The following is a 12,464-nucleotide window of genomic DNA, read 5'->3' on the forward strand; positions in this document are numbered from 1 at the left end:
CAGCTTTTCTTTTTACATTATGTGCTCCTGCTCCCTAATAATCTTGGCAGTCTTCTTCTAGACCTGATCCACTGTGCTGGTATCCCTTCCATACTGGGAAGCACAAAGCTAGACATTGTTTCAGATGCAGTCCCACAAATGCCAAGCTGACAGCACTTTTCTCAGCTACTGGCTTCACTCTTGCTAGGTAAAGGCACATTTCTGACTCACATTCAACTTGGTGTCCACCAGGAAAGTGAAGTCATTCACTGCAACTTTGCTCTCTAGCCACAGGTTCCCAGCCTGTACCACTGTGTAGGCTTATTCTGTTTAATTTTTCAGATTTGTTGTTGAGCACTGCAAGGTTGGTGTGAGCCTGTATCTCCAGCCTGTCGAGGTCCCTCAGAAGAGCAGCCCTGTCCTCGGGCACACACAACTCGGTGTCATCAAAAAGCCTGCTGATGGTGCATTCCATCAACTCATCCAGGTGGTTAATAAGGACTGTAAATGCAAACCTGCACTATTTAACCTTAATACTAATTATCACGTCCTAAAAAGGATAAAGGACTTGCAAGTAGTTTTAATTTTAACTAATTAACATGTTGGTAAATGGGACATTACAAAGGACTTGTATTTCAATGCACAAGTCACCAAATAAAGCCTCTTCAGTATTTTTTTTTCTTAATGGATAGTTTGCTCTTGGTGACTCACTGAAAGAGCTCCAATGAAAGATTTCTCTCCAACCCATCCTTCTAAATATGGAGAACTAAATATGTAAAGTATCTGTGTCAGTGACTCTCGAGTCAGGGAAAAGGGCCTAAATTAAGAACCACTGTATATTTGTACTAACAGCTACAGAGCTGTTAGTAATGTCTCAGGCTGTGCATCTCCAAGACTTCAGAGAATGCAAGTAACTGGAGCTCTTTCATAAGAACAAACACTTTATTTTAGAGTTGTAAATTCTAAAATGCTGCACAGGCTTAGATTGTTTGGTACTGCAATTCTGTAGTAGAATTATTTCTGCAGAATAAATGTGGTAGAAGAACCACACGTTCTGCTATCATGAAGTCTTCTATATAGCTGTGTGTCAAGAGCTGAGCTTTAAAATATCAAAATCCTCACCTTATAGAGATCACTTCAACTACTTAGCAAATGTGAATGAAACACCATCAGTAAGTTCTTTAAAATTTTGAAACTTGTAACTTGCAGTATTAGCACAGCTGGAACTTCGGTCTTCAGAGTTTAGTAGCTACACACTTGCAGTTTCTTCAAGCCACTGATGAAATTCACCATTTTGATAGACTACCAACAAATCTTCTGGGCTCTACACTGGCAGGACGTTTCTATATGTCTGTCTGTAGTCTTTCAACATAACAAGAGTTAACCAGAGATTAATACATCTGCTTTTCCACCAGGTGCTTTGAGATCTAGAGCATAGCAGAGCCACCTGGATTGAAGAAAAAAATCCTAAAAAAAGTAACAATTCTGCAAGTAATTTACACAGGCAAGGTAATAAGAAAATGAACATTTCAGAGTAAAATCCTATTGCAACATTTACAGGTTGTTACTGCTGAAAATTAGTCCTGATGTGCATCTAGCATTGCATATATTATTTTGTATCTTACACACATAATAGCTAATAAAAATATAAACACAAAACTGCACACTACAGTAGTACAGTGATAATCAAACCCTTGGTAAAGAGTTCATCAGTAAATAACAGCAGCCCTAAAATTCCTATTCTTAAGTTTATGACAAATTTTAATAGAACTGGTATTTAATATAGTCGTAGCGCAAAAACACAGAAAAAGTACATCTCATGAACTTTCTCAATTTTTTCAGCTATTTCTCCAAAGGCTCATTCATAACTCATTCATAGTACTTCAATTATTATTATCAGTGCTTCATCTGTGCATCCTAAAAAATATGCTCTTTTTAATACAGTAAGATCTTGAGTTTCTATGCAGCAGCTTTCATGGAAATACATAATTTTTAACTTTACCTTCAAAATTCCTATTAAAGGTCCAGTCAAAACAAAAGAGGTGGGGGGATATTACTACCCTAATTAACATCTGTGACAGCTCTCTGAAGAGGAGGGCTTAAGTGGACTGTAAACACAGCTCAAACTAATAAATATAACAAACACAATTTTCTCCACCAAATAATTTCACTTGCAGTAATTTACAATCAGGACCAAAACCAGCTGCATGCAAACAGGACATGATGTTCCCACAGTTGTTTAAAGTACCTTGAAAGAACAAGCACGGCCTATTTTAAAAGCCAAATTATATTTATAAACTAGAAAAATCTAATTCTTTTCTATGCTAAATTCCAAGAAGAGTGATGACAATCCGGTGAAGTACCTGGTGCAGAGAATCAGTTTCCAGCTTACGTTTATATTTAACTGCAACTGAATACAGAGTATATAAAACAGTCAAGAAATATGCCATGAGTATATACATGATCAGCATTATGTAAACTTTAAGCGTATTTTCCCAGAAATGGCATTGAAAAAACTGCTTTGTTTTGAAATAAACTCCAAAACTGTATCTTTCCTTGAACCATCTTTCATAGGGAAAAAAAAAAAAAACAGGAAAAAGGGGTGGGGGGAGATCACCAACACTCCTATAGCGCATTTTTCAAAAGTAGTATTTGAACTGCTTAAGACAATTAGCATAGAATCAAACTGTTTAAGAATTTTCACAGTTAGCGACTATCATGCTTTTACCACTTCTCAAGTAAGTTGTGACAGGTTACCGCGCTAGCTGACATCAGAGTCTCAGTCAAACCAGCTCGAAACAATATTATGTTTCCTCTCTATAACCTCTAATTCTATGTGAATTACAGTTAAATTTCAGTTCAGGTTGACATTCGCATAGGAACTTGACCACTTGACTTTAATTTTCCCTTAGTTTATCTTATTTCTTGCTAGCGCTTTGCTTCACAGCCTATTCAAGACTGTATGTCTCTTCTTATGTTTCCATCTGTCAAGAATTGTTTAGAATTTCTACTTGCACAGAAGTGTTAATTCATTAACAGTGGTCAAAAAAACCCACCACAACCAACCAACCTTGACACCACAGCATGTCTAAAAAGGTGTCACTCACGCAATTAACTTCATGAGACAGAGGCATCAGGTAGGCATAACACAACATACCAGCAATTATCACAGCAGATGATGCTGAAGACAATCTTGATTCCATAAAAAATGTTCTGCAAAAGCAGTTGGAAACTACAAGCCATTTATATTGTCTACAAAAGAAACAAACGTTTCCTTCAAGAGATACGAGACTACAATGAAAACCAAAACAATCAGAAAAATAAGGGCGAAAGGATGGAAAAAAGAAAAGTAAGAAAATAGGAACAAATATTTAGAAGCTAGAACATTAAGCAAGTAAATACAGAGTACATACAAACACAACACTAAGGTAGAACAGCAAATACAAGATATGGCAGAGACTGTACAGAAGAGAAGTAACACAAACACCAACAGTAGTAGCCTTCATGGTTCAAGGATATAAACCTCCTATCAATGTTATATCTTTCTTAACTTGCATAAATGGAAAAGGATTTAAGTGCATGAGATTTAGAAATACTAGCTGAAGAAAGAAATCTGCCTCCATTAAATGTATTTTAGTATCTTACTTTGGAAAGTAAGGAATTGAGCTTTCCTTCAATAAGCATTTATTATCTACCTCCAACAGTGACTCCTGAAAAAAACACCAACACACTTAAGAACTTACTCCAGATTACAGAAAAAATGCCCCAAAATTTCAAGAGTTTCTCAAAGTTATATGTAGGATGTATACAAGTGGTGATACCCTACTTTCTTGCTTAATACAGTGAATAACCTACAACCAGTTGGTCTCTTTGATAGCAAACCAATTCTCTCTATGTTCTTTTGTATTGTCCAGCCACCAGAAGTCAAGTTTCTCAAACCGACTTGTACTGGATAGAGTCTTGCAGATGATCCAGAAATTGATTATTCTGTATCTTTTCCTCTAAACTGCTCTTTGTTTCAGAAAGTGAGAGAGGGCTATGTCTATGCCTGACAGACCATAAACTGTAAATATAGATGGAATAGTTCAGATCATTCCAGCAAACTTAAGGATTCACTCAAAATAGCATGGCGACTTGGAAATGCCTAGATTGTGTTATTTAACCACAGCCTCTATTACAAAGCAAGGGCTAAGTGGTTCACAGCAATTTAAAAATACTCCTTTAAAATGAATATACACCATTTGGTTACCACATGACGGTCTTTATTCCATGGAACTTGGGGATTGCAATATTTCCAAAAGTCTTTTTATTTACTTGCAAGCTTCTAGGGTGCTATTTTCACAGTAACAGCACATGTCAAAATTGAGTACCTTTTATTTGTCATTATTTTTGTTGGAGAGAAAAGAAAATCTAAATGCAGCAAAGAGATATAGAGGAGTAGAGGCCAATGACTAAATTTCTACTTCCAAGAATGCTATATAGCATGGCAGACTACACTACAGAAGTTAGAATCATAAAATCATTTAGGTTACAAAAGACCCTTAAGATCAAGTCCACCTGTTAACTTAGAAATGCCAAGTCCACCACTAAACCATGTCCCTAAGTGCCGCAACTACACATCTTTTAAATATCTCAAGGAATGGCGACTCCACCACTTCTCTGGGAAGCCTGTTCCAATGTTTGACAACCCTTTGGTGAAGAAATTTTTCCAAATATCCAACCTAAACCTCCCCTGGCACAATCTGAGGCCACTTCCTTTTGCCCTATCACTTGTTACTTGGGCGAAGAGACCAACATACACCTCACTACAACCTTTCAGGTAGCTGTAGAAAGTGGTAAGGTCTCCCCTCAGCGTTCTCTTCTCCGGACTGAACAACCCCACTTCCCTCAGCCATTCCTCATAAGACCTGCTCTCCAGATCCTTCACCAGCCTCACTGCTCTCCTTTGGACCTGCTCCCCTCACCCAGATCACTGATAACGATTATAAACAGAAATGGCCCCAACACTGAGCCCTGGAGAACACCACTTGTGACCCGCCACCAACTGGATTTAATTCCATTCATCACCACTTTTTGGCCATTCTGCCAGTTTTTTTACCTAGCAAAGAGTATGCCTGTCCAAGCCATGAGCAGCCAGCTTCTCCAGAAGACTGTCATGGGAAATTGTCAAAGGCTTTACTAAAGTCTAGGTAGACAACATCCACAGGCTTTCCCCCATCCACTAAGTGGGTCACCTTGTCACAGAAGGAGATCAGGTTAGTCAAGCAGGACCTGCCTTTCATAAACCCATGCTGAATGGGCTTGATCATCTGGTTGTCCTGTACATGTTGTCCTGTATATGTAATGGCACTCGGCATGAGTTTCCCAGCACTAAGATCAGGCTGACAGGCTGCTCCTTAGATCCTTCTTCCAGCCCTTCTTGTATGGGCATCACATTTGCTAACTTCCAGTCAACTGGGACCTCCCCAATTAGCCAGGACTGCTGATAAATGATGGAAAGTGGGTTGGCGAGCTCTTCTGCCACCTCCCTCAGTCCCCTTGGGTAGATCCCACCCAGCCCCATAGATGTGTGTGTCTAAGTGCCATAGCAGATAGCTAACCATTTCCCCTTGGTCTATGGGGGCTGCATTCCGCTTCCTGTCTTCCAGCTCAGCAGGCTGGGTACCTACAGAACAACTTACTGTAAGCTGGTCTTACTATAAAAGACTAAGGCAAAGAAGTTATTAAGTACCTCAGCCTTTTCATCACCCTTTGTTAGTCTATTTCTCCCCACATTCAATACAGGATGGAAATTCTCCTTAGCCTTCCTTTTGTTGTATTTATAGAAACTTTTTAAGAAGGCAGTAGCCAGATTAAATTCTAGCTGGGCTTTAGCCCTTCTAATTTTCTCCCCACAAAGGTTCACAACATCCTGTAGTCACCCTGAGTTGCCTGCCTCTTCTTCCAAAGGTCGTAAATTCTCCTTTTTTCCTGAGTTCCAGCCAGAGTTCTCTGGTCAGCCAGGCCACCAGTTTTCTTCCCCACCAGTCTGTCTTTCAGGACATGGGGACAGCCTGCTCCTGCACCTTTAAGATTTCTTTCTTGGAGAATGTCCAGCCTTCCTGAACGCCTTTGCCCTCAGGACTGCCTCCCAAGGGACTCTGTCAATCAGTCTCCTAAACAGGCCAAAGTCTGCCCTCCAGAAGTCTAAGGTGGACTAACCCTCCTTCCCTATAATCTCATGATCGCTGTGCCCAAGACAGCCTCCAACCCTCACATCACCCACAAATCTCCCTGTTCACAAACAACAGGTCCAGCGGGTGCCTTCCCTAGTTAGCTCCCTCACCAGCTCTGTCAGGAAGTTACCTTCCACATGCTCCAGGAACTTCCTACGCTGTTTCCTGTCTGTTTTATTTCCAGCAGACATCTGGTAAGTTGAAGCACCCCACAAGAACAAGGGCTAACAATTGTGAGACTTCTCTCAGCCACTTATGTTTTTCCTGCCTCTTCATACTGGTTGGGTGGTCTACAACAGATTCCCACTGTATCTGCCTTGTTGACCTTTCCCCTGATCCTTACCCATAAACACCCAACCCTGTTGCAGCCATCATTGAGCTCTAGACAACCCCTAACCTACATGTCTACTCCAATGCCTATCTTTCCTTGCCTATCCCTTCTGAGCCCACCAGGTGCGCGAGTCACCTCACCATGTTTCCATGATGGCACCTATACCACCATTTTCCTGCTGTACAATGGCTTCCAGCTCCTCCTGTTTGTTGCCCATGCTACATGTACTGGTGTAGATGCACTTCAGTCGGGCTATTGATACCAGTACCTTTTTGGGGGAGAAGCCCTAATTTCTACATTACCATTTGCAGGCACTTTTGTGCTTTCTAACACATCAATAACCTTTGTGTATTTGTTGCTGCATGGATTTCCATCCCCTATCTGCATTGAGATGGCAGACTGAAGGACCTTGCTAGCACACTATCGCTCAAACATTGGCATGACATCCGCAGGCTTGTATCTGGTGAGACTCATTTTATCCTTTCTCCCCCTTCAAAGCTAGTTTAAAGTTCTTTCATTACCCCTGCTAACTCCTGTGCAAAGATCCTTTTCCCCTTTTGAGACAGGGGCACCCAGTCTGTCACCAGCCAGCCTGGTGTCGAGTAAAATGACCCATGGTCAAAAAACCCAAAACTTTGCTTGTGACATCAGGTTCAGAGCCAGGTATTGATCTGCTGGCTCTTCCTGTTTCCTACCTCATTATTCCCTGCAACTGAAAGGACAGAGGAAAACACTACCTGTGCATCTGATCCCCTATCAAGTAATTTCAAAGCCCTAAAGTCTGTCTTGACTGCCTTTGGACTTCTTGCTGCAACTTCATTGCTGACTACCTGAAAAATCTACAATGGATAATAATCTGAGGGTCATACCAGGGTAGGAAGTTTTCTCTTCACATCTTTTAACCCTGGATCTCAGGGATGCAGGAGACCTCCCTAAGAAGTGGAACCAGTTTGCAGAACAGGGTCTCCTATAACAATAACCCACCTTTCTTCTTTATGGGAGCAGTTCTGATGCAGGGCATAGGTCGACTTAACCTCAGTGACACCTCCAAGCTAGATGAACCATTGACTTAATTATTGTTCCGTTCCACTTGCAGAGACTTGTAAGTGTTATGCAAGGCCACCTGGGAAGGTGGCGTAGTCACACAGGAGATGCACCTCCTGCACCAGGCAGGAACTCGTCACCATTGCCCCTACCCCTTAGGTCATTGTGTTTAGCCAGGCAGGAAAAAGACAGGGAATCCTCTGTATTGTGCATCCTGCAAGTTGCTCATGCATGTCAAAATGGTAAGCACAAGACACTGTGAAACTCTGTTAAGTAAGGAAAATCCCCAAGAGGTTTAGTAAGGTTTTCTCCATCATGGAAGCCTGTACATATGAAATATGTTATATATAATCAACAACACACTGCCTAATTGTCACACTGTAATATTTAAACTACACTAACTTATTGTTAAAGAATAACATTACTATATTGCAGGCTGTGTGCAAACATTGATTCCTAGGTGCAAGCTTATATACCAACATAAAACTCACTTTTAGATTATCCATTTTGTCCCCTTGTCTTCCTAGTCAGTATAGAAATGAATGAGAAGAGTTACAAGAGGAACTCCACAGACAACACTGTCACACAGCTGCTCTGTAAAGCCACCCAAGCCAGGAATGATCCCAGGCATTCAGCAGAGAGGCCCTTCTATTTCCCTGCAGTAATACATTTACAACCTGCTACTGTATTTTTACTGCAATTACCCTTCAACAGTCAGAGTTCAGAATTTATGCACATTAAAATATAAATCAAAGTAAAACCACCAAATGAAAGTACCTCTTAACTAACTCCAACAAAACCCCTTAAAGAATATTCAAGGATACTAGCAGTACTACAAATTAGCTTTAGATCAAAAGAAGTGTTTTATCTAAAATTATGGCAATTCTCTTGTTTGGAAAACAACAGAATCAAGGATACACACAAATGTGAATTTCAAATGTTAATCCATATATCAGATGTTTACAACTTCTGAAAATTACTTTCAATTATCAAAATCAAGAATACAGGAAAAGGATTGGAGCAATAACAACTACTTCCTCAGACCACCTCTGCATACCATAAAGAAAACGCTGGTTGATTTTACACAGACACTTATTTTTTTATTTTCATAGTACAGTTTAAGGTATGTGAGTTTGAAAACAAGCATAGAATAAGAACTGTACTCTTAACAAAGCACAGACAGTAAGGGAAATTCAGAAAACATGTTTAGAAAAAGACAGCAAAGCAACTGACTAATATCTATCTTTTTCCAAAATGATTCTTGGACTAATGAACTGAAGCTATTCTATTACTACTACGCTTATTTGTACAACACTCCAAGTATTTTTTGAGATAAGACAGATGAATAGATACACACATGCATATGAAAATATAAACTAAGGCAGTCTGGAATGCAAACCATAATATTTTACTGATACTAGAGAAGACAAATTAATATTCCTCAGGGAAAAAAAAAAGTCACAGTATGGTTTGGGTTGTAATGAGACTTTAAAGGTCATCACATCCAACCCTCCTACCATGGGCAGGGACATCTTTCAGTAGATCAGGTTGCTCAGTGCCCCATACAACTTGACCTTGAACATTTCTAATCATGGGACATGCACAGCTTCCCTGGACAACCTGTCTCACCACCCTCAAAGTGAAAAACAGTGTCTTATTCCCAACCTGAATCTACCCTCTTTTGGTTTTAAACCATTGTTCCTTGTCCTCTCATTACAGGCCCTGGTAATAATTCTCTCTTGTCTTTCTTGTAACCACCCTTCACACACGGAAAGGCTGCTATAAGGTCTCCCCTGAGCCTTCTCTCCTCTAGGCTGAGTAACTCCAACTCTCTCAGCCTTTCTTTATATGAGAGGTGTTCCAGCCCTGTGGCCATTTTTGTAGCCCTCCTCTAGGCCCAGTCCAACAGCTCCATGCCCTTATGCTGGAAGCCCCAGAACTGCACACAATACTCCAGATAGGCTTGGTCTCATGACAGCAGAGTAGAGGCAGAGAATCACCTCCCTTGACCTGCTGGCCGCGCTTCTTTCATGCAGCCCAGGATACTATTAGCTTTCGGGGCTGCAAAAGCACATTGCCAGATCATGTCCAATTTTTCATTCACTAGTATCCACAATCCTCTGCTAGGCTGCTCTCAATCCCTTCATCCCCCAGTCCATATTGACACTGGAGGTTGCTGCAGCCCAGGTGGAGGACCTTGCACTTGGCCTTCCACAACGGTAAAGACTATTTTTTCTGTTTCCACTTAAAATCTGGAAGATATTTAGTGGTTCCAAAGAAAACTAGCAGATTTTAAGCTTTACATAGACTTTCCATCTTGAACTTTTAATATAATGTATGTAACCTTGCATGAAATATCATCTGCCCCTAAAATATAAGCATATGTGTGATTTTAGTAACACTCCATGGAAAAGTATGTGGCATGTATTTTGGGAGAAGGGAGGGAAAGCAGTAAAAGTACTGTTTGATTATAACGGTGTTGAAAACACAACTTTCTGTGTCATATTTAACCCTGCAGAATTTCCACAGGGCTGCTCTTCAAGCAAAACAGATCTTTGCTATGTTTCATTATCAATTATACAAACACCATAATGTGATTAGAAACATAACTGGTTCAGCACATATATTCATAACATCCAGCTTTTCAATTTTCTTTCTTACTGGCATGAGTCACCTTAGCATAGGTGAAAAACTTCAACAGTTACAACTGCAAAGAGCAACTTCAAGTTTTCAGATTCCAAGGTGAAGTTAATTAACTAGTCAAGTAACTGGTAACTACATGACATCTAAACAGTAAAGCTAAAATAAATAATAATTAAAAAACCCCAAATACACACAGGAAACCCCAAGGCAAAGCCACACATACAGAAAACAACAAAAAGACTAAAAAAAATCCCAACAAAATGCCTAAAAACCCCAATCCCACAAAAATAAAAAAAATAAAATCTCACCACAAACCCTGCTAGTGAAACCAGTTAACAGCTAATAAAAAAAAACCTCTTACTGAAACAAAAAACAATGTAGTGTTAATCAATCACAGCAGAGGTGCCACAGTGCAGCAGGTGAGAAACTGCTCAGGACAGATTAAATCAGCAGTAGTGTTAACAAGATCTTACACAGCGAACAAAGACATAATGACATTTTCTAACCCCATGTTTCGTTTTTTTTTTTTTTTGTAGTTGTTCCACTGAACCAAAGCTGACAGCTGGAGAAGTCATTCCCTTTTAAATTTATATGCTTAGTTTTCTTTAATTTTCTGGAGTTTGTATACCTGATAGAACATATACAAACAGATACATGTAAATTTACACAGATACATAACTATGTCTAGGAAAGTCCATGTTTTTACAATAAACCTAGTCATGTACTTAGATATGCACTACCCAGTCCTATATAGATGTGCATGGCACAAGTAAAAATTGGAGAGACTGCACAAAGCTTTCTTGCTTAAATTGTCTTTTGCCTACTGAGACGACAGTGCCAGTGCTCTTTTTTATTTTTTTTTCCAATTAATTTTCATTCATAATATTTTGCAGATGCATATATATATATATAAATAAAGACAGGGCACCACCAACACTGTTTAGCTTTTTAGTAGATTTCTAGTATCTGTATTCAGGAATAATATATTGTATTACTGAAATATTTTATTCTTTTAAGGACTAAACTCAAATTTGTTGAAGTTGGAATTGTCTTGAGTGCAGGACCACAGAAGGTCTTGGAATTAAAGTTTCCAGAAGCCTCTTCTGTAATTTGGCCTCTTATTTGTAAGGACGGCATTTATTCTTTCCATGTCCGGGGGAGAAAGGGGGGGAAAAATGCTATAAATTCTACCATTTCACTTCTGTGCAGACACCCCAACTAAATAAGCCACATATTCTCAGAAGCTGAAAAATGCTGTTGCTTTCCTTATGACCAAAGCCTTTTTTCTTTTTTTCTTCAAGGAAGAGTATTTTTCTCATATACCTAAGCGAGATTAAAGAGAAATTAAACCATCACACTTCATACTGAAAATGAAAGAGATGAAAGTAAGGATGAAACACTCATACGTGGAAGGAAGACACAGTCTCTTCTCACTGCTAACCTCTACAGCTAATAATTCTTTCAAAAGTGGTCTCTCTCTTTAGGGGAAGTGCTTATTTACAGCACACCTACTGATGTTATGTCTACAACTAAAAATCCATTTCTGGAACTCATAAGCACAGAAAAGCACTGAAGGAAGAAAGCACAATCAACAACGGTTAGTAATGATAAAGAGGGGCATGCAAACAATTTAAGCTGTGGTATTCGTGCCTTACTCTACAGAGCATGTTTTCGTGACTCCACATTCGCTCTGCACACTATCTGAAAATCGTAAATAAAAGACAGGGTGAGCAGTCGTTAATTATCAAGGTTGTTCTTCCTTTTCCAAAGTCGCTCAATTTCCAGTATGTGTTTAGACCTGCCTAGGAGACTGGTACTGCTACTTACATAAAACCGTCACAGTACCAAGACTCAGTTTCTTCTTCGAGACCGTGAGCGTTCAATTTTACTCACGACAGACCGCTCAGGACGGGGTTACCCAGCCTGAAGGAAGGTTACGCTGCCACAGCTCGCCCAGCAGCTCATGCTGCCGATCTGGCAACTCGCAGTTCTTCCCTTTTGCCTTCAAGGCAGAATCTCCAAGCTACGAACAAGGCGGGCATGGGCTCAACAGCGGGAGCTGGACGAAGCCAGGCCATCGGGCAGCTCCGAACTTCCCCACGGTCCCAGCCGAGGGAGCCCCCAGCCCAGACGTTTTCGGGCACAGACCCCCGTCACCGCAGGGCGCGGCGCCTGTGGGAACCTGGGCCAGAGGCGGCTTCTCCCCCCATAACCACCCAGCCCAAGGCCCACCACCTCCCGCCATTACACTT

The 12,464-nt window shown here is 40.4% G+C and overlaps 1 protein-coding gene across 4 annotated transcripts in view; it reads right to left on the reverse strand.

Moving 5' to 3' along the window:
* ANKIB1 (ankyrin repeat and IBR domain containing 1) overlaps positions 1-12,464 on the reverse strand; it is a 96,248-nt gene that overhangs the window by 82,941 nt on the left and 843 nt on the right. Inside the window, exon 2 of one of the 4 annotated variants that reach the window (XM_057432884.1) lies at positions 12,040-12,235. The exons of the other annotated variants lie outside the window; for them this stretch is intronic. The gene's annotated coding sequence lies outside the window, so the exon portion shown is untranslated. The remainder of the gene's footprint in view (positions 1-12,039; positions 12,236-12,464) is intronic. 4 annotated transcript variants of the gene reach the window in all.

This window comes from Pezoporus wallicus, unplaced genomic scaffold (genome assembly GCF_028554395.1).
Source record: "Pezoporus wallicus isolate ANWC-B61680 ecotype Strahan unplaced genomic scaffold, APGP_CSIRO_Pwel_v1 scaffold_2584, whole genome shotgun sequence".
NCBI classification, from domain to species: domain Eukaryota; kingdom Metazoa; phylum Chordata; class Aves; order Psittaciformes; family Psittacidae; genus Pezoporus; species Pezoporus wallicus.